At 40.5% G+C, this 24,943-nt stretch overlaps 1 long non-coding RNA gene and 1 pseudogene across 2 annotated transcripts; both read right to left on the bottom strand.

Annotated features, from left to right (window-relative positions):
• Positions 1 to 22: 22 nt before the first annotated feature.
• On the bottom strand, positions 23 to 17,051 carry LOC115693490 (uncharacterized). 2 transcript variants are annotated; one of them, XR_008817513.1, is made up of 4 exons: positions 16,692 to 17,051; positions 15,932 to 16,119; positions 293 to 938; positions 23 to 169 (listed from the first exon to the last, which is right to left on the bottom strand). It is a non-coding gene; the product is annotated as an uncharacterized LOC115693490 (long non-coding RNA). The 2 variants fall into 2 exon arrangements; XR_008817512.1 differs by having other exon boundaries at positions 15,932 to 17,051.
• Positions 17,052 to 20,019: 2,968 nt separating this feature from the next.
• LOC115693486 (uncharacterized) lies at positions 20,020 to 24,908 on the bottom strand (annotated as a pseudogene).
• Positions 24,909 to 24,943: the final 35 nt, after the last annotated feature.

Below are 24,943 nucleotides of genomic sequence, written 5' to 3'. Positions count from 1 at the left end.
CAAGTTAGAGAAAATCACTCGCGGATCAATGTCAATTTCTTCATCAGCCTCAGATAGATCCAGAAGCTACATGACCGGATCTTGATCATATAGAAACTTCAAGAACACGACAACAAGTTCACTGTCGAAATTCACAAGAGTATATAGGAATTCACTATAAGGAAAGACCCTGATTGACAAAAGTTAGACAAACCTATTGTATGTTAAAAGTTGATCACTTGGCTTTGACATCAGTCACTTACATTTATCAAGAAAGGTAGAGAAATCATAAGAAAGATTTTAACAGGCATACCGGCTGCACAACATATGAGAGCACCCTTATGAATCACTCAACCTGTAGAAGTAGAATTCCAGCCTTTTCTACTGCAATATCCACCAGTGTCTCATCCAAACCAATACCTAGATAACGAGAACGCCGTCCTGAAAGACCCCTGAGCTCACCCATTCTGAAGCCAATAATTTCTACAGCAGGCTGCTAAGTAAATAACAATACTTCAATTACTTAACCCCATAAGTCAAATATCATCTCTTATTAAGTAAACTGACACACTCATGAGGGATAAAAATAGCATTGAACACATAAGTTACACGCTGGAACCATCAAAGTTAAAAGTTTACGAAAGAAAATGTTTTACACAGTAAATGGTCATTACAAGCCATCTTCATCTTCTGCAAACTTGTTTGAACTTAACAACATGCTCTAGAGTCTCTGACAAATAAAAGTTACAATGGAAAATTCATTAAAGAAATGCAACCTAGTCTGCTATCCAATTCATGCAAGCAGGATAGAAGTTTGGAATGTTCATGAGAAATTATCAAGTCCTGCCCTAAAGTCGCTCTATAAGAGAGAGAGAGAGAGAGAGGCCATTTATGTGATAATTGCGGGCTATAAGCACAATATTGACAGGAATTGCTAGTGTTTTCAAGGAGACAAAGACCTAGGCCTTCTGTTGTTAGCTTGGGGAAGGGCAATTTCTTTACAACATTCAAATATTGAACCGCATCTCTATCCAACAGCGTACGCTTTTGACCACTTAGCACTAGTCCCAAAAATTCCACATGGAACTAGAGTAGGAGGTACTCGATTCAAAACTCTCCCCGTTACCTATTTATCTCCCCAATTATCAAATGTTTACACTTCAATCTAAGGCGAAGTCCCAGCCTACGAGCGAGGCGGAGTATTATAACGTTTAAATAGTAAACCACATCTTCATTTCATAGCTTAATCTTTTTATCTTTTGGAAATTGTTCCACGAAATTCTACACCGTCGTGAATGCGCATTTTGAATAGACAAAAGGAGAAAGGAGCTTGAAAGCATTGATCAGCAGTACCATGGACTTAAAGAGAGTTCATAACGCTTGGTAAGAAAGAAATAGGCAGGGTTTTAAAGATGAGGAAAATTCTATAGGTGCTGTAATGGATTTTTGGCTTTCCACCTTATTTTTTTCACATTGTGGTGGCAGTTATTGGGACACCTAGTCTTTCTTTAATTTTGAAGGTAAATATGAACTTATAGGTGGTAATTTGTAAATAAGAGGCATCCCCTTGGTGCTCTTGTTGCTCAATAATAGACTTACTTATCAAAAAATAAAACAGGAGAGTCTATAACCTTAAAGAATATAACTAGAAACATCATTTCTCACTCTAGTTGTAATCAACAAGAATGTGTAGCGCTCCTTACCAAAAAAAAACAAGAATGTGTAGCGCGTACATAAGTCATTCTACCCAAGAGAAGCACAGAATCTGATCTAATTAACAACAGCCCTATAGTGTGCATGTACATGTGGGGGAACACCTGTGCAAGCACATGATAGCACATAGGTGCACACCAAAGCATATGTTCACAACACACAAATGCCCACATGCATGGACAGAGATCTGGCAGGGGAATAAACTGGCAATATATTTTCACTAGATAATAAAGGATTTTGTTGAAAGAAAAAGTTCCAGTACATCGGTATATATAAGAAAAAAACAAAAGAAAAACAAACAAAAATAAAGCATTAGAAGAGTATACATAATCAGAACATAATGCTCAAAGCTGGTTAAAAGGTACAACCCAGAAGCAACCAAAGATTCCAAACCCTACATTTTGTTGCTTTCTTTCCTAAGGCCCCACATGAGACAAAGGTGCGGCACTTCAGGACTTCTTGGAAATTGATCCTCCTAATTAGGCATTCCAACAACTAAAAAACTGATGGCAAGAACCAAACCACCTTAGACAAGCCAAAGATTTGATGCAAAAGCTTGGGAGCGGAGTCAGAAAGAAGAAAGAGATGATCAACATTTTGCCCCAAATGCTTTCACACACAACACCATTCTATGAAAATCAAATTCCGTTTCCTGAGATTTTCAATTGTAAGAATCTTATTCCAATTTGGGGCAGATTTACTAGAAAACTTACACTCCCCAGCAATGGAAATTGATTCTCAAGGAACAAGGAAGCTTTGGTTGCAGATTGTTATCGTTTAAACAACGAAATGATCATATGGAATATTGAGTCCATGAGCCAAGCCCAAGATTAGGAGTTCGAAGCTTTTGCCTGCCTTCTTTTATGTCTTGCATAATTCAAAGATTTCTGTTGCTTTTAAGGATGCTCTTGTGTGGAACAACGGAAGAGATGGAATTTTTTCTGTAAAGTCTTACGACAATCTGCTCGATAGGGAGATTCGTGGTAGAACAGATTTTCCTCAGAAAGCAATTTGGAAAGTGAGGATTCCAATTAGAGTTTCTCTTTCTGCTTGGGAAGAAACCTGGGAACGAATCCTTACTTTAGAAATAAGGCAAAAACTGGTAAACAGGTGTTTCCTCAGCAAAAGGAGGCATAGTCCGTGCAGCATCTCCTCCTTCACTGTACTTGGACAGGAACGGTTTGGACAGTTTCCTATGCTTGCACCATGTTATCTTGGGCTACCGGAGGTTTTATCGAGCAAGAACTTTGGGCATGGCAGGGCATTCATTAACAGCACAACAAGTTGGATTAACTCAATTCCCGTGTCTTTTGGCTGATTTGGAAGGAGCGGAACAAGAGAGCTTCTGATGAAGAGAAATCTTCCATTCTATTTGATGGAAATTGGCTTAAAGTCATACACTTTTGATATGGTGCAAACTTGCATATAGATGTAAATGCCTTGGTTGATTAGTCAATGATTTATCTGGTATTTAAGCTCCCTTTCAGTTTTGGGAGTTGTTTTATATATGGCTGTAGTTTTTTGGGCTCCTTTTGTATATAGGTTGCACCCCCTTGGTGCCCTACAGGTAAACTATATAATCTATAAAAAGAAACTAATACTTTTCTAAAGATTTTAAGTTATTCCAATTACCCTTTATTCCAACACTTGTTATCTAATCATATAGTTTCAAGTACTAACATCAACATTTCACATATGATTTTGTGCTAATCAGCATAACCATCATCCACATACTATGCACTTATCGAGGGAAAAAACACTCTACTAACTCACAGTTGTAATTCCTTTTGCAAGTAAGATCACTGTGACAAAAGGGTGCCGCTACTACTGAAAGTCAAGATCTAAAAAGTTCAAGAGAAACTTTGGATCCAAAGAGCTACCAACACACTACCAAAAACGGAGCAATACTAGGGACTAAGAGTAGTATACAAAACTGATTTGAAGAGGCAAAATGCGAGTATAATACGTAAGTGTCACGGCCCGAACCCCATCGAGTATGCGACATCCCTCTTCGGTCGAATTAGAGCGACGTCCCAGGAAGCGTCACCGACCCAAAACGAACCCATCAGAGTTTAATCGCGGCGGAAACAACAAACACCCAGACAATGATTTACCAGGGGTACTAGGGAGAATAAATTACCAAACCACCAAATCTTATACTATACCTCAATTTAAGTACGATATCCATTTACAATATAAACTTATGCGACAACCGTCATTTACAAACCACAAAGCAAAATATGCACACTGAACTACCAAACTGCAAACCACCGATATCACAAAAACATCAGTAGCGTGGGTAAGCACTACACCAAAATGGGACACTTCCAAACTCTTCCTCAGCTCCAAAACTAATCCCTACGCCCTCTAGATGGTGTCCACTCTGACTCACTCTCTTCGAAATCCTCATCCGAATCTTCATTAGGCACATGCTCATCCGATGACTCCGAATCGGCCTCAATCTCGATCAGGCATTCTACAGCATCATGATCAGTGTGCATAACAATCCCAAAACGCTGCGGTGGCGGCGACGGAAGGTTCATGGCTCGGGCGGGTGCTTTAAAATGGTTTGGTTGATACAATCATGAGACACTTCTCAATAAGTATACAACCTAAACCTTACCTAGACTACCACGTATTCTAGACAAGTCCAAACACCGAATCAAGCAACACAAAAAATAATGTCCACACAATCGTACTTACCTAGTTCTCAATACACACAACGGCACGTTAGTCTTACGTTCACATTTACAAATCGAATGCACTTTCCAACCCAATCCCATGCTCGAAGGCACATGTCAAACACACCACATTCTCGAACTCCACAATTCACACTCGTTCATGCACCACCACATCATTTTCATTTAACTTGCCATATCGCACCATCTCGTGCTCAATCACTTTCCTCAGCCCGCATAAACACTCATCAGGCCTACATGATCGCGACCCACGTAAACACGCCTCAGGCCCGATCCCATTCTCACTTTCTTTCCTCAACCTACGTAAACATGCCTCAGGCCTACAGGATCGCGACCCGCGTAAACACGCCTCAGGCCTGATCCCATTCTCACTTTCTTTCCTCAGCTCGCGTAAACACGCCTCAGGCCTACATGATCGCAACCCGAGCATAACACACCTCGGTCCGATCCCACAGTCGTATCACAACCCGCGTAAACATGCTTCAGGCCGGTTCAATTCCCCGCGTAAACACGCCTCAGGGATTTAGTGATCACACGAACATACCAACACACCGTATTTTATCTGTACCCCGTGTAAACACGCCTCATGGCTTTTTAGTGATCACACGCACATCACACGCCTCAACTCTCACACGTTCACATACTCGAACATTAATTAAATGCACCCAATTCAACCATTTCAATTCAGCCCACATACAAACACACATTCAAGCATCAATTCTAGTCATGAGGGCAGCAACTATTCAACCTCGACACCCCCACCATTCCGCTCATAAAAATGAACATCCATAGAATCAGGGTAAATCTGAGCAGTTTACACAGTGACCGAAATCCCATCAAAATAAATAGTAAACGCGCTCCAAAAATTCCAAATTTTGGATATATCATAAAAAACATCTTGATAAACATTTCTTATGAAGAACACAAAATCCGGTTCAATCTACAACCTTGTCTTTTTTTCCCTCGAAGGCAGACCAGAATCAGTTCGCTCTAACAGACTATTTTGTCCTCAAAATACATTTCTTTCATCATCCAAATCACCTTGAAAAGCTTTGAAATTTTTATATGTCATAGAAATGAAAGTCACCAACAAATTTTGTGAAGGAAGTTTATTGAAAATAGATATGGAAAACTTTATAAAAATTCGGCAAGACAAGAAGGTCGGGATGAACAGTGTTCCGGGCAGTTTTAAGACGGTCTGAAAATGGGTTTTCGTGCGACCCAAATGGCCTCCAAAAATTATAAATTTAAAATATGTTATACGTCAAGATGTTGGGAGAAACTTTTGTGAAGAAAACTTCCTCAAATTCGGCCCACAAAATTCTCCATAAAAATAACAATCCGGATAGGTACAGTAGTCACGAATCCGAGTTTTGAACTAAACAACCAAGATTCAAGTTCTAGTTCACACCCATGGATCTCCAACCCACAAAACTCATTCCTAGATGTCTAATCCAACATGCAACAGCCACTAACAGCCATGATCAGCCACCAACAACCACGATCAGCACCCTAATCAACCCCTAAACTACCCTAAACCGCGTCTAAACGAGTCCGTTAATACCCGATATCCTAAATAGGGTTTAGATTGTAACTTACTTGGAAATTTCCAAGCAAAATCAACCTATCCAAGGTTGACTAGGCGGTTGGAACGCGGCGGCTACGGCGGTGGCGTGGCGGATGGCGGCCGAACGGCGGCAGCGCGGCCAAGGGGAGAGGGGCGATCGGCGGTGAGGGAGAGGAGAGGGAGTTACCGAGAGAGAGGGAGAGAGAATGGGGGAGAGAGAGAGGAAAATGGCTTTAAATATCAATAATTTGTGCCCCTAATCGCAAAATGACCATCTTGCCCCTCTCTCTACTTTTCAATCGACGGCCGAGATTCGTTCTTATCCTGAGATCAACGGCCATGATCGAATATTTTCCAAAAATATCCAAGGGTAATTTGAGAATTTCATAAAATTCCAAGGGAAAAATTGTCCAAAAATTGTCATTTCTAAAGTTAGGGCGAAATGACCAAATGCCCTTCCCCAATAACACTTGGCCTTAACAAAGCTCAAGGGGTAAAACGGTCATTTTCCATCCTTCGTCGAAATTCAGTTTTTTTGAAGGATTCAGACAATTCCAATAACAACGTCGTCCAAATGTCTTGTAGTGACTTCCTAAATTTTTTATGCCCAATTTGGTCTCTAATTAAGCACTGAATTTTATATAACGTAACTTGAGCGTATCTCAGACTAACGGGCGGCTTTTGGGGAAATTCGCATATTCGACCCGTGACTGATAGTAAATCAAGTCACGTGCAAGTTCATTCGGATCGTGATGACCTCGGTTGTCAATGTAATCGCGAGGATCGATCGCTAGTTCCGACGGGCGCGATCGTTCGGTATAGGTTCTGGATTGTTCGTCAAATCACCTCGTGGTCAAATGGAATCACCCGTGATCCACTCGTATGACAATGACGAACCGGCCCATAACTATCCTAAGATCGGCCTACATTAGCTCAAAATGTCACCTCGACGATTCCATGGTCGAAAGTCAGTTTAAGACCAAATTTCTTTAGTCTCACGAATTTAAATCCCTAATTAACCCTTCCTTAACGGTTAGTATCCCAGGAATGATCAGTTCCGAGCGAGACCTAACTACAAGTACATTCATAAAACCACCCATTTCATAAATCCCAAATGGGCAAATTTCAGAATGTCACAACTCTTCTCCCCTTACAAAAATTTCATCCTCGAAATTTACAATTCAACCTACTACTCGAACAAATGGGGGTATTGATGTTGTATTAGCTCTTCACTTTCCCAAGTCGTACCTTCTGTCCCGTGATGTTCCCACACAACCTTGACCATCGGGATCGTCTTGTTCCTCAGAACTCGCTCTTTCCGATCCTCGATCCTTATTGGTCTTTCAACATACGACACCTTGTCGTCAACTTCTATTTCTTCATAGATTAACACATGAGTCGGGTCCGGTTCATACTTTCTCAGTATCGATACGTGAAACACATTACTCACCTGCGCCAAATTTGGTGGTAATGCAAGGCGATAAGCTAAATCTCCAATTCTTTCCAACACATCAAATGGTCCCACGTACTTCGGACTCAACTTGCCTTTCTTACCAAATCTAGACAGTCCTCTCATGGGCGACACCTTAAAAAGTACGTGATCCGCTACTTGAAACTCCAAAGGTCTTTACCTTCTGTCTGCATAACTCTTTTGATGGCTTTGTATTGTTTTCAGCCTTTCACGAATAATCTTAACCGCCTCAACTAACTGTTAGACTAACCCTGGCCCGGTTATACTTCTTTCTCCAACTTCGTCTCAATATACGGGCGTTCTACACGCTCTGCCATATAGCGCTTCAAACGACGCCATCCCAATACTCTGCTGAAAACCGTTATTATAAGCAAATTCTACTAATGGCAATTGTTCTTCCCACTTACCTTGAAAATCAAGCATACATGCCCGAAGCATATCCTCTAAAGTTTGAATCGTCCTCTCAGACTGCCCATCTGTTTGCGGAGGATAAGCTGTGCTAAACTACAGCTTTGATCCCAACGCCATCTGCAGACTTTTCCAAAAATTGGCGGTGAACCTATGATCATGGTCCAACGTAATCGTCACTGGTACCCTGTGCAATCGAACGATCTATTGCACATACAATTCAGCATATCGATCCAATGCGAAGTCCCTTCGCATTGCTAAAAAATGTGCCGACTTGGTCAATCTATCGACAATTACCCATATAGAATCATGGCCTCTTTGGCTCCTTGGCAATCCCATTACAAAATCCATAGTGATATGCTCCCATTTCGACTCCGGGATTTCCAAAGGTCGCAACAACCCTTCTGGTTTACAATGTTGCGCTTTCACTTATTGGCACGTCAGGCACTTAGCCATGTGCTTAGCAATGTCTACCTTCATACCATTCCATCAGTAGTACTGCCTCAGATTCTGATACATTTTCGTACTACCGGGGTGGATCCTATAACTGCTACGATGCGCTTCCGATAAAATATCTTCCTTAAGTTCCGCATCGTCAGGCACACACAATCGTCCTCGGAACTTCAAGATCCCATCCTCGGATACTTGGAAGTCTGGTTTCCTCTTAGTAGCATCCATCTCCAGAATCTTCTGAGTTTCTGGGTCCGTAGATTGCAAAACCTTAATCTTTGCTAGATCTACTGAGATTTCTTCTCCAGAGATCACATGCTACTCGATTGAGCCAGAACTCGCACTTGCTAAACTTAGCATACAGTGTGTTTTCTCTTAAAGTCTGCAAAACCTTACTCAAATGAAACTCATGCTCCTCCAGGCTCTTCAAGTACACTAGTATGTCATCTATGAAGACTATGACAAATTGGTCCAAAATCTCTTTGAACACCCGATTCATTAATTCCATAAATGCAGCAGGGGCATTCGTTAACCCAAACGGCGTTATTGTAAACTCATAATGTCCATATCTCGTCCTGAATGCCGTTTTCGGTATATCCTCCCTTCTAATCCTCAACTGATGATATCCCGTTCTCAGATCAATCTTAGAAAATACCGAAGCCCCTTGCAATTGATCAAATAAATCATCAATCCTTGGCAGAGGATATTTATTCTTAATCATCACTTGGTTTAACTGCCGATAATCGATACACAACCTTAGTGACCCATCCTTCTTCCTCACAAACAAGACTGGCGCTCCCCATGGAGATGCACTTGGACGAATAAAACCTTTGTCCAGTAACTCCTGCATTTGCACCTTTAATTCTTTCAACTCTGACAATGACATTCTATAAGGTGCCTTCGAGATTGGCTCAGTCCCAGGGGCCAACTCGATTACAAACTCCACTTCTCTTTCTGGTGGCAATCCCGACAATTCCTGAGGAAAAACATCGGGATAATCGCACACCATGGCTATGTCCTCTAGCCTCGGCTCCTCAGCCGTCGAATCAACTACAGTCGCTAGAAATCCTTGACATCCTTCGTCCAACAACTTAGTTATTTCTAGCGACGAAATCCATGGGATCGAGGTTCCCCCTCGATTTCCCATAAATTTGAATTCCGGATGTCCAACAGGATTAAATTGGATCACCCTGCTGCCACATCTATTACGGTCCTCTGCTTAGTCAACCAATCCATATCCACTATCACATCAAAATCATACATCGCTAGAACCGCTAAATCAATTCTCTCTTCCCTATCACCAATTACAATCTTACAGTTTGGGCACCCCAATGAGACTAAAATCTTGTCATTCAAGGGAGTAGTAACACACAACACAACATCAAGCAATCGCGGCTCCATACCAATCAATCTAACAAACTGTTCAGACACGAACGAATGTGATGCCCCCGGATCGAATAAAACATATGCAGCATGATCACAGAGAAAAATCATACCTGTGACCACGCCTAGCGCATTCTCAGCTTCCCTTCTAGCCATCGCATATACTCGTCCTTGAGCCGGTGGCCTATTATGGTTCATGGGTAAGGGCGGCCTAACTTGATTTCCAACTCGAGGCTATAGCGGTAGCACATATGGCCTAGCTTGTCTGTTATTGGGACAGTTCCTTACTTGGTGGCCCACTCCGCCACATCTATAGCATATAATGCTCCTACTCGGATAGAGTCCAGTCCCATGTCTTCCACCACACGACTGGCACACCGCACCCTGATACTGGTTTGGCTTTCCGATGTTTCTCTTAACTGGAGGAATAAAATGCTGATTTCCCGACATCAGTCTCTTCCCTAGATTACGATCGTCCCTACCCTAGGTAAATCTTGACCCAAAAGCGGCATCCCTATTCGCCAAATCACGCTCAATCGCTTGAGCTCACTCATAGATCTCATTATAATTCCTCAAATTCAATGAAATCATTTGGCTGCGAAGGTCCGATTTTAAACCATCCCGGAACCTCCGAGCTCTGTCCAATGGATCCTCCACCATCCTCGGGGCAAACTTAGATAACCGAGTGAACTCAGCCTCATACTGGTCCACTGTTCTCTGCCCCTGACGAAGCCTCATGAACTCCGCCAACTTCTGTTCCCGGGCATTCTCAGAGAAATACTTATCATTAAAGGTTCCCACAAACATCGCCCAAGTCTGGGCGGTACCAACCGGGAACACTCTTCCTTTGGTGGCTTTCCACTAGTCGTTTGCATTTCCTTGCAACTGATACACTGCTAACGTTACTTTCTCCTCATCCTTACACCCCAATACCTCGAAGGCTTTTTTCTAATTCTTCTATCCAAAGTGATGCAGCCTCGAGGTTGCCTCTACCATCAAACTTAGGGGGCTTTAACTTCAGAAACTGCTCGACTAGCTGATGCATTAGTCGATTCGCATTTACCTGCCCCTGTCCTTGATTTCCATTGTTGCCATTAATGGCAACAACTTCAGCGGTCTCAACCGCTTGGGCAATAGTGGCATCTTGCTCTTGAGTTTGCCTGTCCATCAAAGTCCCAACTTCCTCGAGGGCCCTTAAAATTCCATCCACTCGGGGGTCTACTGCAACTCTAGCATTAACTCCGAGATCCTCTGCAACTCTAACATCAACTCTGGGGTCCTCTATAGCTCTAGCTCGAGCACCACCTCGACCCCGTACTCCTCTTCCTGCACCCCTTCTTGTACCCCTTCCTGTTCCTATTCCTACACCTCTTCCTTCGCTACTCATCGTCACAATTCTACCACTCTCCTACCTGCTATAATTCCATACAGGAATTAGAGACCTAGGCCAACTATACCAGTCTAGTCCTAGGCAGTGAATTACAACGATAATCCACTTAGCAGGCAATTCACCATCACAACACAAATCACAGTCAATAAGTTTTGTGTACATAACTCAGGTCCAGACGCACCTGCGCTTCAATCATTACAACACTCAATTCAATCAGCAATCACCACAACAGTCCCGAAATACGCGTAGCGCTAGACACACCTATTGTTCACTAAGGTCTCCCTAGCCAACTACAGCTACCCTAGATGGCTACCCCAGGGTTCCACCTCCTTATCACTCCAGGCTTCGACCGACTTAGATCGAGCTGTCCTCGCTCTGATACCAATTCAACTTGGATGTCACGCCCCAAACCCCATCGAGTACGCGACATCCCTCTTCAGTCGAATTAGTGCAACGTCCCAGGAAACGTCGCCGACCCAAAACGAACCCATCAGAGTTTAATCACGGCGGAAACAACAAACACCCAGACAATGATTTACCAGGGGTACTAGGGAGAATAAATTGCCAAACCACCAAATCTTATACTATACCTCGATTTAAGTACGATATCCATTTACAATATAAACTTATGCCACAACCGTCATTTACAAACCACAAAGCAAAATATGCACACTGAACTACCAAACTGCAAACCACCAATATCACAGAAACATCAGTAGCCTGGGTAAGCACTACACCAAAATGGGACACTTCCAAACTCTTCCTCAGCTCCAAAACTAATCCCTACGCCCTCTAGATGGTGTCCACTCTGACTCACTCTCTTCGGAATCCTCATCCGAATCTTCATCAGGCACATGCTCATCCGATGACTCCGAATCGGCCTCAATCTCGATCGGGTATTCTACAACATCATGATCGGTGTGCATAACAATCACAAAACGTTGCGGCGGCGGCGACGGAAGGTTCATGGCTCGGGCGGGTGCTCTGAAATGGTTTGGTTGATACAACTATGAGACACTTCTCAATAAGTACACAACCTAAACCTTACCTAGGCTACCACATATTCCAGACAAGTCCAGACACCGAATCAAGCAACATACAAACAACATCCACACAATCGTACTTACCTGGTTCTCAATACACACAACCTGCACGGTAGTCTTACATTCACATTTACAAATCACATGCTCTTTTCAACCCAATCTCATGCTCGAAGGCACATGTCAAACACACCACATTCCCGAACTCCACAATTCACACACGTTCATGCACCACCACATCATTTTCATTTAACTTGCCACATCGCAACATCTCGTGCTCAATCACTTTCCTCAGCCCGCATAAACACTCATCAGGCCTACATGATCGCGACCCACGTAAACACGCCTCAGGCCCGATCCCATTCTCACTTTCTTTCCTCAACCTACGTAAACATGCCTCAGGCCTACATGATCGCGACCCGCGTAAACACGCCTCAGGCCCGATCCCATTCTCACTTTCTTTCCTTAGCTCGCGTAAACACGCCTCAGGCCTACATGATCGCAACCCGAGCATAACACACCTCAGTCCGATCCCACAGTCGTATCACAACCCGTGTAAACATGCTTCAGGCCGGTTCAATTCCCCGCGTAAACACGCCTCAGGGATGTAGTGATCACACGAACATACCAACACACCGTATTTTATCTGTACCCCGTGTAAACACGCCTCATGGCTTTTTAGTGATCACGCGCACATCACACGTTCACATACTCGAACATTAATTAAATGCACCCAATTCAACCATTTCAATTCAGCCCACATACAAACACACATTCAAGCATCAATTCCAGTCACGAGGGCAGCAACTATTCAACCTCGACACCCCCACCATTCCGCTCATAAAAATGAACATCCATAGAATCAGGGTAAATCTGAGCAGTTTACACAGTGACCGAAATCCCATCAAAATAAATAGTAAACGCGCTCCAAAAATTCCAAATGTTGGATATATCATAAAAAACATCTTGATAAACATTTCTTATGAAGAACACAAAATCCGGTTCAATCTACAACCTTGCCTTTTTTTCCCTCAAAATCAGACCAGAATCAGTTCGCTCTAACAGACTATTTTGTCCTCAAAATATATTTCTTTCAACACCCAAATCACCTTGAAAAGCTTTGAAATATTTATATGTCATAGAGATGAAAGTCGCCAACAACTTTGTGAAGGAATTTTATTGAAAATAGATCTGGAAAACCTTATAAAAATTCGGCAAGACAAGAAGGTCGAGATGAACAGTGTTCCGGGCAGTTTTAAGACAGTCTGAAAATGGGTTTTCATGCGACCTAAATGGCCTCCAAAAATTCCAAATTTAAAATATGTTATACCTCAAGATGTTGGGAGGAACTTTTATGCAGAAAACTTCCTCAAATTCGGCCCACAAAAATCTCCACAAAAATAGCAAACCGAATGGGTATAGTAGTCACGAATCCGAGTTTTGAACTAAACAACGAAGATTCAAGTTCTAGTTCACACCCATGGATCTCCAACCCACAAAACTCATTCCTAGATGTCTAATCCAACATGCAACAGCCACTAACAGCCATGATCAGCCACCAACAACCATGATCAGCACCCTAATCAACCCCTAAACTACCCTAAACCGCGTCTATACGAGTCCGTTAATACCTAATATCCTAAATAGGGTTTAGATTGTAACTTACTTGGAAATTTCCAAGCAAAATCAACATATCCAAGGTTGACTAGGCGGTTGGAATGCGGCGGCTACGGTGGTGGCGTGGCGGATGGCGGCCGAACGGCGGTGGCGCGGCCAAGGGGAGAGGGGCGATCGGCGGTGAGGGAGAGGAGAGGGAGTTGCCAAGAGAGAGGGAGAAAGAATGGGGGAGAGAGAGAGGAAAATGGGTTTAAAAACCAATAATTTGTGCCCCTAATTGCAAAATTACCATCTTGACCCTCTACTTTTCAATCGACGGCCGAGATTCGTTCTGATCTTGAGATCGACGGCCGAGATCGAATCTTTTCCAAAAATATCCAAGGGTAATTTGGGAATTTCATAAAATTCCAAGGGCAAAATTGTCCAAAAATTGTCATTTCTAAAGTTAGGGCGAAATGACCAAAATGCCATTCCCCAATAACACTTGGCCTTAACAAAGCTCAAGGGCTAAAACGGTCATTTTCCATCCTTCAACGAAATTCAGTTTTTTTGAAGGATTTGGACAATTCCAAGACTGAACATTCCAATAACAACGTCATCCAAATATCCTGTAGTGACTTCCTAAATTTTTGATCCCCAATTTGGTCTCTAATTAAGAACGGAATTTTATATAACGTAACTTGAGCGTGTCTCAGACTAACGGGCGGCTTTTAGGGAAATTCGCATATTCGACCCGTGACTGATACTAAATCAAGTCACGTGCAAGTTCATTCGGATCGTGACGACCTCGGTTGTCAATGTAATCGCGAGGATCGATCGCTAGTTCCGATGGGCGTGATCGTTCGGCATAGGTTCTGGATTGTTCGTCAACTCACCTCATGGTCAAACGGAATCACCTGTGATCCACTCATATGACAATGACGAACCGGCCCATAACTATCCTAAGATCGGCCTACATTGGCTCAAAATGTCACCTCAACGATTCCATGGTCGAAAGTCAGTTCACGACCGAATTTCTTTAGTCGCACAAATTTAAATCCCTAATTAGCCCTTCCCTAACGGTTAGTATCCCAGGAATGATCAGTTCCGAGCGAGACCTAACTACAAGTACGTTCATAAAACCACTCATTTCATAAATCCCAAATGGGTAAATTTCAGAATGTCACAGTAAGTAGGTCGCAAACACCTAACACGAATCTAATTGGCATGCAACTTAGTAAACCAATTTCAATACTAGGACTCAACATCCTCAGCATTATTCTGCCAAAAAAGAGGTGTTATATAAAAAATCGTGATATGAAGATATGATAAAAAAATAATAATATAAAATAATCAATTCTCACATCTAAGCACGAAACAAATGATTGTGAATAGAGGCTCCCATAACTATGGTTAAGCATCACAGATTAGATACATGTAGGATCCATTCACTGTCATCCGAGCACCCACCAGTTAGTTTTCTGCTCATTTTCTTTGGATAACTGAGTTTTCATTCTCATCCTTAGCTTGTTGACAGTAAACTTAACACAGGAAAGAAGAGTTTCACTTACTACAGCGAGTGCAATTAGTGGAATTTGGTAGTATAAATTTCCCATAAACAATGATTAATGACCTACAATTTCTATTATACGCTTATAGGAGAGATTACCAACTTGTTGAATTAGACTCAAATCAGATTTTACTTCACCCTTTCCAGCCACTTAATGTTGGTAATTCATATCATTGCATATGATATGTTCGTATGAGGAATCAACATCAGGATGTTCTGAAAAATATAGCGTGTCTCAAGATGTGCGAAGCATAAGTTACTGTAACAAATTCCCATCTCCTATCTAATCACCTCCAAGACTGTTCTCTGAGATGCGTCAAACTTAATTATCTATCAAGGAAAATGGTCAAATGCAAAGATAATAACGTGCACCTGCAGATGATTGAGGACAACCAGCTGAAGTTCTTTTCCAGCACCACAGACAACTTTTGATACATGCTTCATACCCTATCACTGAACAAACTAGCATACTAATATTATAAAAACCAATAAAAAAAAAAACCAAAGTCCTACAGCAGCATCGGAGCTTAAGAAACCAGCCATACCACTTCACCCATAGAATTAACAAGAAACTGATGGACTGCAGGACTGGTCCTAGTACCACCGAGAAGCCTAAAAAATTCCTCCTGAGGAGAAGAGTCAGATCTATATAAGCAAACGAAAACAATTAAATGAAGAAAAATGAAACGCCATCTACCACTCTGTATTAACAGTACCGCTTGCCATGGTCACTAATAAGGTTTGACAGCAAATCAAACTTCTCATGAAATATGTTGATGGCATCGGCCCACTGCTTATGCATGACTGATAATGATGTCCGGATGACATGAAGTAAAATATCAATGTTCAAAGCCTGTTGAGCAACTTGATAAAGTTCATTTTTTTTTCAGACAGGAAGAGATTGATAATCTAAGGAGGCATTCGGCCGATAAAGATTCTCAAAAGTCTGTTCTGATTTCAATTTGAGAATTAAAACAGAACAGAAAATGCTTTGGTAACACTCCAAAAGCAGTTGATGCATAAAAGGAATACTATTCTCAAAATCGAAATCACAAACTGAAGATGACTTTTTAGTATTCTCATTCCACATGCAAACATGGAGATTTGGAATAACTAAGACTGTTTTTTGAATGTGATGTAACCTGATCATAGTCTCACAATTTTCATCCCTAATTTTCATCCCTAATGACAAATATTATTTTCACTAAAGAAATATTTTGTCAAAAACATTGAAAACAGTTTCTATGAAAATGGAAACTAAAGGCGTTTTCTAAAACTAAGTAGGCCTTAGACAGTTGAGAACAAAAATGACGAGTGAATCATGTGACAATATTTAAAATTTTGCAACAAATTTGCCTCACAACTTACAACATCTGAACTTTATAGTTTCTAGAGGTTTTTACTGAAAGATAGTATGATACTTACAGGTTGGGTAGAAATCTAAAGCATGAATAAAATAATTCAGGCTTCAAAGTATGAGGCATCATGTTGCTCAGCTTATAATGACTCTCAAAAGTCAACTTAAGCATTTAAAATTATCAGCAGGAAAGTTCTTCCATCATGTAAAGTTTAAAGTTATTTCTAAGAAAATTGCCTTGAAATTGCTCTATGTTAACTATCCATTTCTTTTTAAGGATGATGATAATATCCCGAGTAAATATGAGTTTTACTTTCCTTATGACCAAACAAAGTTACGTACCACTGAAACAAATATTAGTGCACATAAACAACCCAATATAATCGTAATATCAAGTACAATCACCACTACATAAACTAGAACAGAAGTTTCACCTAAAACTTCAACAACATTAATCCTAGTGCAACTAAGTCATCTCTAGATTTCCACTTGTATCACCTTCATTCACTCTTGGTTTTTCCATAAAACACCAACTCCTTAGTTCAACATCATGTTCTCAATTACACTTTCAAGGACTTCACCTCTATATTTGTCCTCCATCGAAAGCAAATCGAGCTAGATTGGCAATTACTATGACGCCCCGACCTCGGGGTCATTAACATGACGTCCCGTTCATTATTATCTTCCGTTATACACAAGCGGAAGCATATCTCGGGACAATCACATTTTAAACAAACAGCGGGATTCAGACAAACAGCATCATGAGCAAACCTTGTATTTATAGGACACGCAAACATATTTTACAAGCTAACTTAGCCGATTTTAGCCATTTACACATAATAACAAGTGGCTTGGGTGTCCTAAGCCCACTACTTCGGATTCACCGCTCCTAGCTTTCCCCGAACTCCAACATGGCTCGACCTCCTCTTGTCGCCGCCGTCCGTTCGACCATCCTATGAACCTGAAGGAGGGGAAAAATGGGGGATGAGTCGGGGAGACTCAGCAAGTGAAAACACTAATATCAAGCGAGGATATATCGATCGCCGTTAACATAAGTCGGCCCTTACCGCACCCGCATCGACGGCAGATCAATAGCAAAGTTCAAACAAGAGAACATCACGCATGGCCACATCGTGCACACTTTACAAACCAAGGCTCGGTTCTATCTCAAAACAACATCAAACATGAAACATGATCAAATCGAGAAATGAACCAACTACGACCAACCAAACAACCGAGAAACGGTCCAAGCAAACCACGTCACAACGCATCTCAACATCCTTTCCCGATATTAAGGAATTCACTTGCACAACAATTAAACAAGAACTAGAGAAAACGAGGCGTGTGAAGGACACGTGAGTCTCGGCAACTCTCGGGCGATTCTTGGGTGGTTCTCGGGCTTGAACACGAACACTCGGGCCTTGCATAAGGCTTCCTCTATTTATAGAACTTCAAACTTGCTCACCAAGTTGCTAATCCAAGCTTGTCTAAGAAGATAGATGACCATCATGACAAGGTCTCAAAGTCAAGACTCATCATGGCTTTCATTTAATGCCATTAAATGCTCTTAATGAACTAAAATGATGAAGAGGCCAATGCTTATCTTCTTCTTATTGGCTCTCTCTCTCTCTCTCTCTCTCTCCCTCACGGCTATTCTCTCTCTCTCTCTCTCTCCCCTTGGCCGAATGGCCTTTCTTTCTATTTATAGAGAGACAAACTTGGGCCCAAAGTTTGGGGTGAAGTCATGGCATATGTCATGTGAAGCATGAGGTCATTGCTTACCTCACATGGCCATTAAGAACATAAGCCAAAAGCCATGATGAAGGTGATAAGCTTGGACCAATAAATGTGACTTCCACAAGAAGATTAACCCTTGACTTGGTTAATTTCGTTTTCACATCTTCCCAATTCATTTGACCTCCAATTAAAGCATAAAATATCTCATTTGAAAGCTTATAATGTGTATTTTAAATCATCAGAAGACACCAAGTCCAAATTCCAACGTTCTCGTATAGAAAATGCTGAATCTTTGAAATCTGACAAAACTGGACAGTTTTGTACTGTTCACGAAAATCGGACTTGAAAATATAGTAAATGGACTCCGAAAATTCTCAAATTTGAATATGTCATAAACAAGGCCTTAAAAAACATTTTTTGTGGAGAACATGAAATCTGAATCTCTATGTAAACACCATTTTTAGTAGCTCAAATATAGACTAAAAACAGTTCGCTAGAACAGCATTCTTGTTTCTCAAAGTATGCTCTGTCCAGAATCCAAATCATCTCGGAAAATTCCCAAATTTATACACGTTATAGAAAAGGAAGTTCTAAACAACTGTTGTGAAGGAAACTTTTCCAAAATCGGCCCAGAAAAGCTCGTAGAAAATAAAGACGGTGTGAACATCACCGAAATATCCGTTCTGGGAAGTTTCACACGGTCCGAAAATCAGGCTATCGTTCCACTTATATCAACTCCAAAAATTCTTAAATTAAAGTATGTAAAACTTCAAGATGTTTGGAACAACTTTGAAGAAGAAAGTGTTTGAAAATTCGGATCACAAAAATCTCCCCAAAAATAACAAAATGAAGGGTTACAAAGGATCCGAAACTGGGTTTTCCAAAACAAGAGAAAACAATTTAGTCCCAATTGGAAAACCACCAAACTTAAACCATAGCCATTTTACCAGGGACTGAAATTGAGGATACTACAATTTGCCTGCTGCTTCCCAGGCCCAAAAATCAGGATGTGACAATTACAGTGGTTCCTCTCGCGAAAAGGGAGCATAGCACATTTAGGAAATGAGAAAGAAGTAAAATGAGATAAAGTAAATGACTCAAATGGCGCACCAAGCCATGGTTGAAGAAACGAACACATTGAACAAAAAAGAGAACTTTCTCTAGTCAAAACAATTACCAGGAGAGACTGTTCACAGCCTCTGCCAATTGAAGTGATGAAGCACCACCTTCGAGTCCTCCATATCCATCGCCAGCAAATCCTTCTCCGGGTTTCACTCCACAATCTTCACCTGCCAATTGGAAATCAAGTAACTTCATAAAACCGAGTCAGAACAATCGAGTTGACCGCCCATTAGGTCGCAAAAGAATGCCGAATGGGAGCCAAACCTAAGAAGCCAGCGAGTCCGAGAGTATGCGGAGAATATCTTAGAAGAGAAACAAGTGGGAGAAAAAATAAGAGAGACAGACAGACTTACATACATACTTGATTACAGGAGTGGAGGCTAACACTTTCAGCTCCACAAAGCTTCTATCAAATATAATCCGAGCAATGTGGGATGATAACATGCTAACAACCTTTACCATTCCAAGGATGCATTGTCAGGGTTTGGAGAAGTTCCTGGAACATCGAGCTCCTGATCCTTTGATGATTTCAATTCCTTTTAGAAATGCCTTGCGAAAGTTCTCTTGGATATTACAGCATTTACATCAAGCAGTGGAATGATAACCAAATCCTGCCAGTGAGTCAGATGAAATCAATCCAGCAACTAAGATCACCGAACTACAAATAATACTCTGAAGTTTACGAATCTCTATTTGTCAAACTCAATATGCTTTTTGAACGCTTTGGATCCAACAAATGGGGCATCTAGCATCATCAACCACAGAAGCCTTGATCAAAATTAGAATAGTGAATTCAACTCAAGTTGCTTGCTTTTGTGGGACATGGTATGATTCTTTTCCTCATCATTATGTACTATTCATGCATTTGAATTAATGCAACACAGTTTTCAAATGGCATATAGAATACCGAAAGTTTCATCAGGAAACTTATGGAATTGCTTCCTCTGTTTTTATTTTCAGCAAGTAAATGCACTAACAAGAGCTTATGCACAATATAAGGGATTATTTCACAGTACAGTTGATTATGTCAAAAGACGTTCTAGTTAATGTCTTGCTTGGCTCAAAAGTTCAGGCATATGACAGATGATTTTACCAACTCTACAAACATCAAGATGCATTCTTTGGAAGAATGATGTCTGTTTCATTTCTATCCTTATGCAGTTTGCAGGCGGATTTGATTCAGAGACAATGCAAGCGTAAAATGTGTGGTACATAATGGTTGGACAAATTTTAACCCAAGTCAGTAGCGTATGCATACTAAGGGATGCCCTGTCAACATGCTCCTTTTGCACCGTAAATTCACTCGTAAGGGTACCTTAGAAACATGCAGTCACGAACTGCATGATGAGTGCAAAGCAAACTAAAACCTCACATTAGAAGGACTTCCATATAGGGTCCTTCATTTAGCATTTCTCGGCCTATACGATAACCTTTGGCATGCTATCAGATACCTGTATACATCAGTTTTTATTCAGTACCTCCAACATTCCAGAATCAATCAAACGTCGAGAATCTTTATTTTTCTGCATAGGATGAAGGATCCTACCCGAAGACTAATGACAAATGATGCACTTAGAAAGCCTTTTCTTCTATTTCCATTGCTGGCATGATAAGCAGAATCATATTGCCAAAGCACACATTGACTTCCATGAACATCTCCCCCAAATACCTTGAATCCAAGTAAGGATACAATCATGACACTGTCAACCAGGAAATACAAATGAAAATTAGGCGGTAGATCTCAAAAGAGCAAAGGTAACTTACCTGCTTTATGTACCCTTAGTTAGAAAATGTGGACCATTTCCAGTATATTACTCACACGGCTGACCAAAATGGATATCCAATTGTCTTTTACTCGTAATTTCGGTAAATCCGCACTCCAGATAATTCTGGAATTGTTTTGAGTGACTTGCATCCACCGATCCTCAGTTCTTCCAAAAACTCCAACCTATCGAGGCCTTGAATTTCGGCTAAGTTTTTGCATGCATCAGCGTCTAATATCTTCAGCCTCCAGGATTTTGGAAGGTCTAGCCTTTTAATTGAATCGCTCTCAGAGACATCCAAGCTTTCCAAAAACTCCAACCTATCGAGGCCTTGAATTTCGGCTAATTTCTTGCACGATCCAACATCTAATTTCTTCAGGCTCTTGGATTTTGGAAGGAGCAGCCTCTCAATTGAATCGCACTCTAAGACAGTCAAGCTTTCCAAATATATCAATTTGTCAAGTTCAAGACCTCAAACTTCAACTAGATTCTCGCAATCAGAGACGTATAATGTCCTTAGATGGATAAACTGTGAAACGTCCACTGTTTTAATAGATCCATAGCGCCAAACTTCCAAGATTTCCAACTCGAAGGGAGTGTTTAGGGATTGTGGTAATTCTGATTCTTCAATGTCTGTCGGTTGGGAGCATTCTGAATTCTTCAATAGTGTTGATGGAAGCACTTCGATGCACTCCAGAACTTTGCAGCAAGCAACTTGTAGTCACTTGAGATGGGTTAGGTGGGAAAGTGAGGGCAATTTGCGGCTTCCACAGGTGACCCTCAAATCTGTTAAGCTAGAAGGAAGGTTGTCCGGCAACAATTGGAGCTGTACGCAGAGAAGAAAATCAAGGCGTTGTAGGGAAGAAAGATTGCACATGCTCTCTGGCAATTCCCCTTTCAGATTCTTGCAATTTGAAGCGCGTAACTCTCAGAGCTTTCTCAGCCTCCCAATACCCTTGGGTAATTCTTCTATACGGGTTCCAGAAATATCCAGAATCTCTAAATTTTCCAGAGACTCTATTTCTGCTGGAAGCTTTCTAAGGAACCAACACCTGCCCAAGTCCAAGCGAAGGAGGGCCTTCATATCTCCAATTGAAGGATTGATCTGGTGCAGTCGGTAACACTCTTTGAGGATGAGAACCTCCAAATGCTTAAAAGCGGAGAGGAAGATCGTATTTTGCAATAATTCACAACCCGCGAGGCTGAGATATTTGAGCCTCTCTGCCATCTGGTAAAATAAAAATAATAATGACTGTCAAGGGATTAGTCTGGAGTGATAATGATTCAAAAGAACACGTAAAAGGGACAAAAAAAAAGAAAAACTTGTTCTTACCATGAAAGAACTCCATCCTTTCCATTTCTCATTTATCTCGCTATTCGGCAATTCGAGTACATCTAATTTCTTTAAGTGAAAATTTTTTACTTCAAAATTCACGGGACAATATTGCCATTGGAGCCATTTTAACTCCTCAATTGAGTCCTTAAAATCTCCACTAATATGTGCCCCTTCGATACGAAGGAATCTTAGATTCGTCAAATTCTTGAATTGTTTTGCTGTGTAAATGTCGCCATCTCGCTCAGCCATTTTGTCGGAGCCTTCTAAGCTGCCTTTACTCAAAATAATCGCCTCAATCTTTTATGTTCCCTATAAGCAAGAATCAATGTCCATTAATGCTATCTCCAGCTAATATTGCTACTGACGTGCATTAATGAGTTCAAGAGACTAGGAATGTGGAGACGTCAATTCTTTACGCCAATAAACAATATTTATAAAGGCCAACAAAGTGAAGGATGTCAACTTCCATTATAAATTTGGCCATTAGCATTCGGGTCTTAAAAAGAATTATGACGTAATGGCTCATATAGAGTAAAAACTTTACAAGTTGTAATCTTCTTCTTTCCGGTACTGTAGCTTCATTACCATGCTAGTTGGGACATGCCTGCAGTGCACGAAATTTGATCAAATTGCAATGTGCAAAACCAAAATTTTGATTTGATCAATTCTAATATAAATATATATTTTTCTCTCTATAATTTCATACTAATTTCGTGTATATTACATGATTGTGCTACTCACGCCATTAATAAAAAAAAACATATACTCTTATCTTCCATCGGAGTAAAAACTAATTGCAAGAAACTGAATATTGTGATAGTAGTTATATTAATATATTATGTACTTATTATTTTACTAATAGTAACTTGAAATATTGTTAACTAATTATTTTCTAATTATAAATAACTATGACAATAATATTAGTTATACTAATATTCTATACAAATTATTAGTTTATCATAAATTTTAGTTAAGCAATAGATTACATTTTGATATATTCATAATCATAAATAACTTATTAGTTATATTAATATTCTCTATAGCTTATTATTTTATCATTAATTTAAGTTTAACTATAGATTACAATCTGATATAATCATAATCATAAATAACTGAGTAACTCAAGTATAATAAATATAATAAACAAACCCCAATAACTATATAAGGAATTTCTGTTCCTATCTTATTCGGTAAGTCTTAAATCAATCCTTGAATATTGGTAAATGGAATTCCAAACGTAATATTACATAAAATAAGTATCCCTTTCGTTCTCCGTTATGGAATAATGACTCAAATCTCACGAGAAATGCAGGCATCTTAGTCCTATAATATCAATTTAACATCTAGATATTAATGATTTATATATCCTAAGTAGTTACGATTTATAGTAGCATAGTCAAGTTATTTATCGCATGTGTCGAAGACGTAAATTCTAGATCTTACCAACATTGAATGCCCCTATCAATTATCTAAAACATTTCAAAGTATCTCATTCTTAGAGATAATTTTGTAATATACACTTTAAGAAAAATCTCAGATAATACTACTATACTTACTAAGAGAGAGCAACCTCCCCACTTTATAATCACTTCAATAACACATTCGAGGCCAATAATAGTAGAAGGTTCTCTGTTCACTAGAGCAAGCACTAAGTAGTGGACCAACATTACTCTTAACAGTAGAACATGGACTAAGTGAGCAAAAGAAAGAAACGGTTACCTTATTTTCCTTTAGCACTTTCTAGACTTCCTCAAAGTCCCATAACCTGCTACGGTTTTGAGGCTCCCGCTGATTTTCCTCGCAAACTATTTCCCTACCAAGATCTCTCAGTTGGTCATGCATTCGGAGATCATGATTATCTCCAATTTTTATTAATGACGTGAATCTCAATACTTCAATTCCCTCATCAGGGAAAAAGCTACAGGCTTCTCACATGTAGGATGCGATTCTCTTGTCAGTGCCAATGAAAAAGCAAGTGATATCCAAAAATATTTGTTTTTGTTCATAGTCTAATGCTTCATAACTTATCCTTAACTTTTCTCGCACTTCCTTAGGAGGCACTTTTTTTAACTTGTCTATTGTACCTCTCCAGAACGGTAGCTTTTTTCCGCACAATAATGAACCTAAAACCTCAAGGGATAAGGGAAGTCCTCCGGTGATGGACACAACTTCCTGAGTGAGGTCCTTAAATTCCTTTAGAGGAGAGTCCTTTCGAAACGCATGTTTGCTAAACAGAATCAAAGATTGATCTCTATCCAGTTCCTTATGGTCATAGGCATAGTCCACCCCAACTTCTTCAAGAATACTCTTGTTTCTAGTGATAATAATCATCCCACTTCCCGAAGAAAACCAATCACAATTA

The sequence above is a fragment of the Syzygium oleosum genome, unplaced genomic scaffold, assembly GCF_021117445.2.
Source record: "Syzygium oleosum isolate NSW1041296 unplaced genomic scaffold, Sole_v2.1 Sole_v2.11, whole genome shotgun sequence".
NCBI lineage: Eukaryota > Viridiplantae > Streptophyta > Magnoliopsida > Myrtales > Myrtaceae > Syzygium > Syzygium oleosum.
This window is presented reverse-complemented; position numbering and strand designations above follow the sequence as displayed.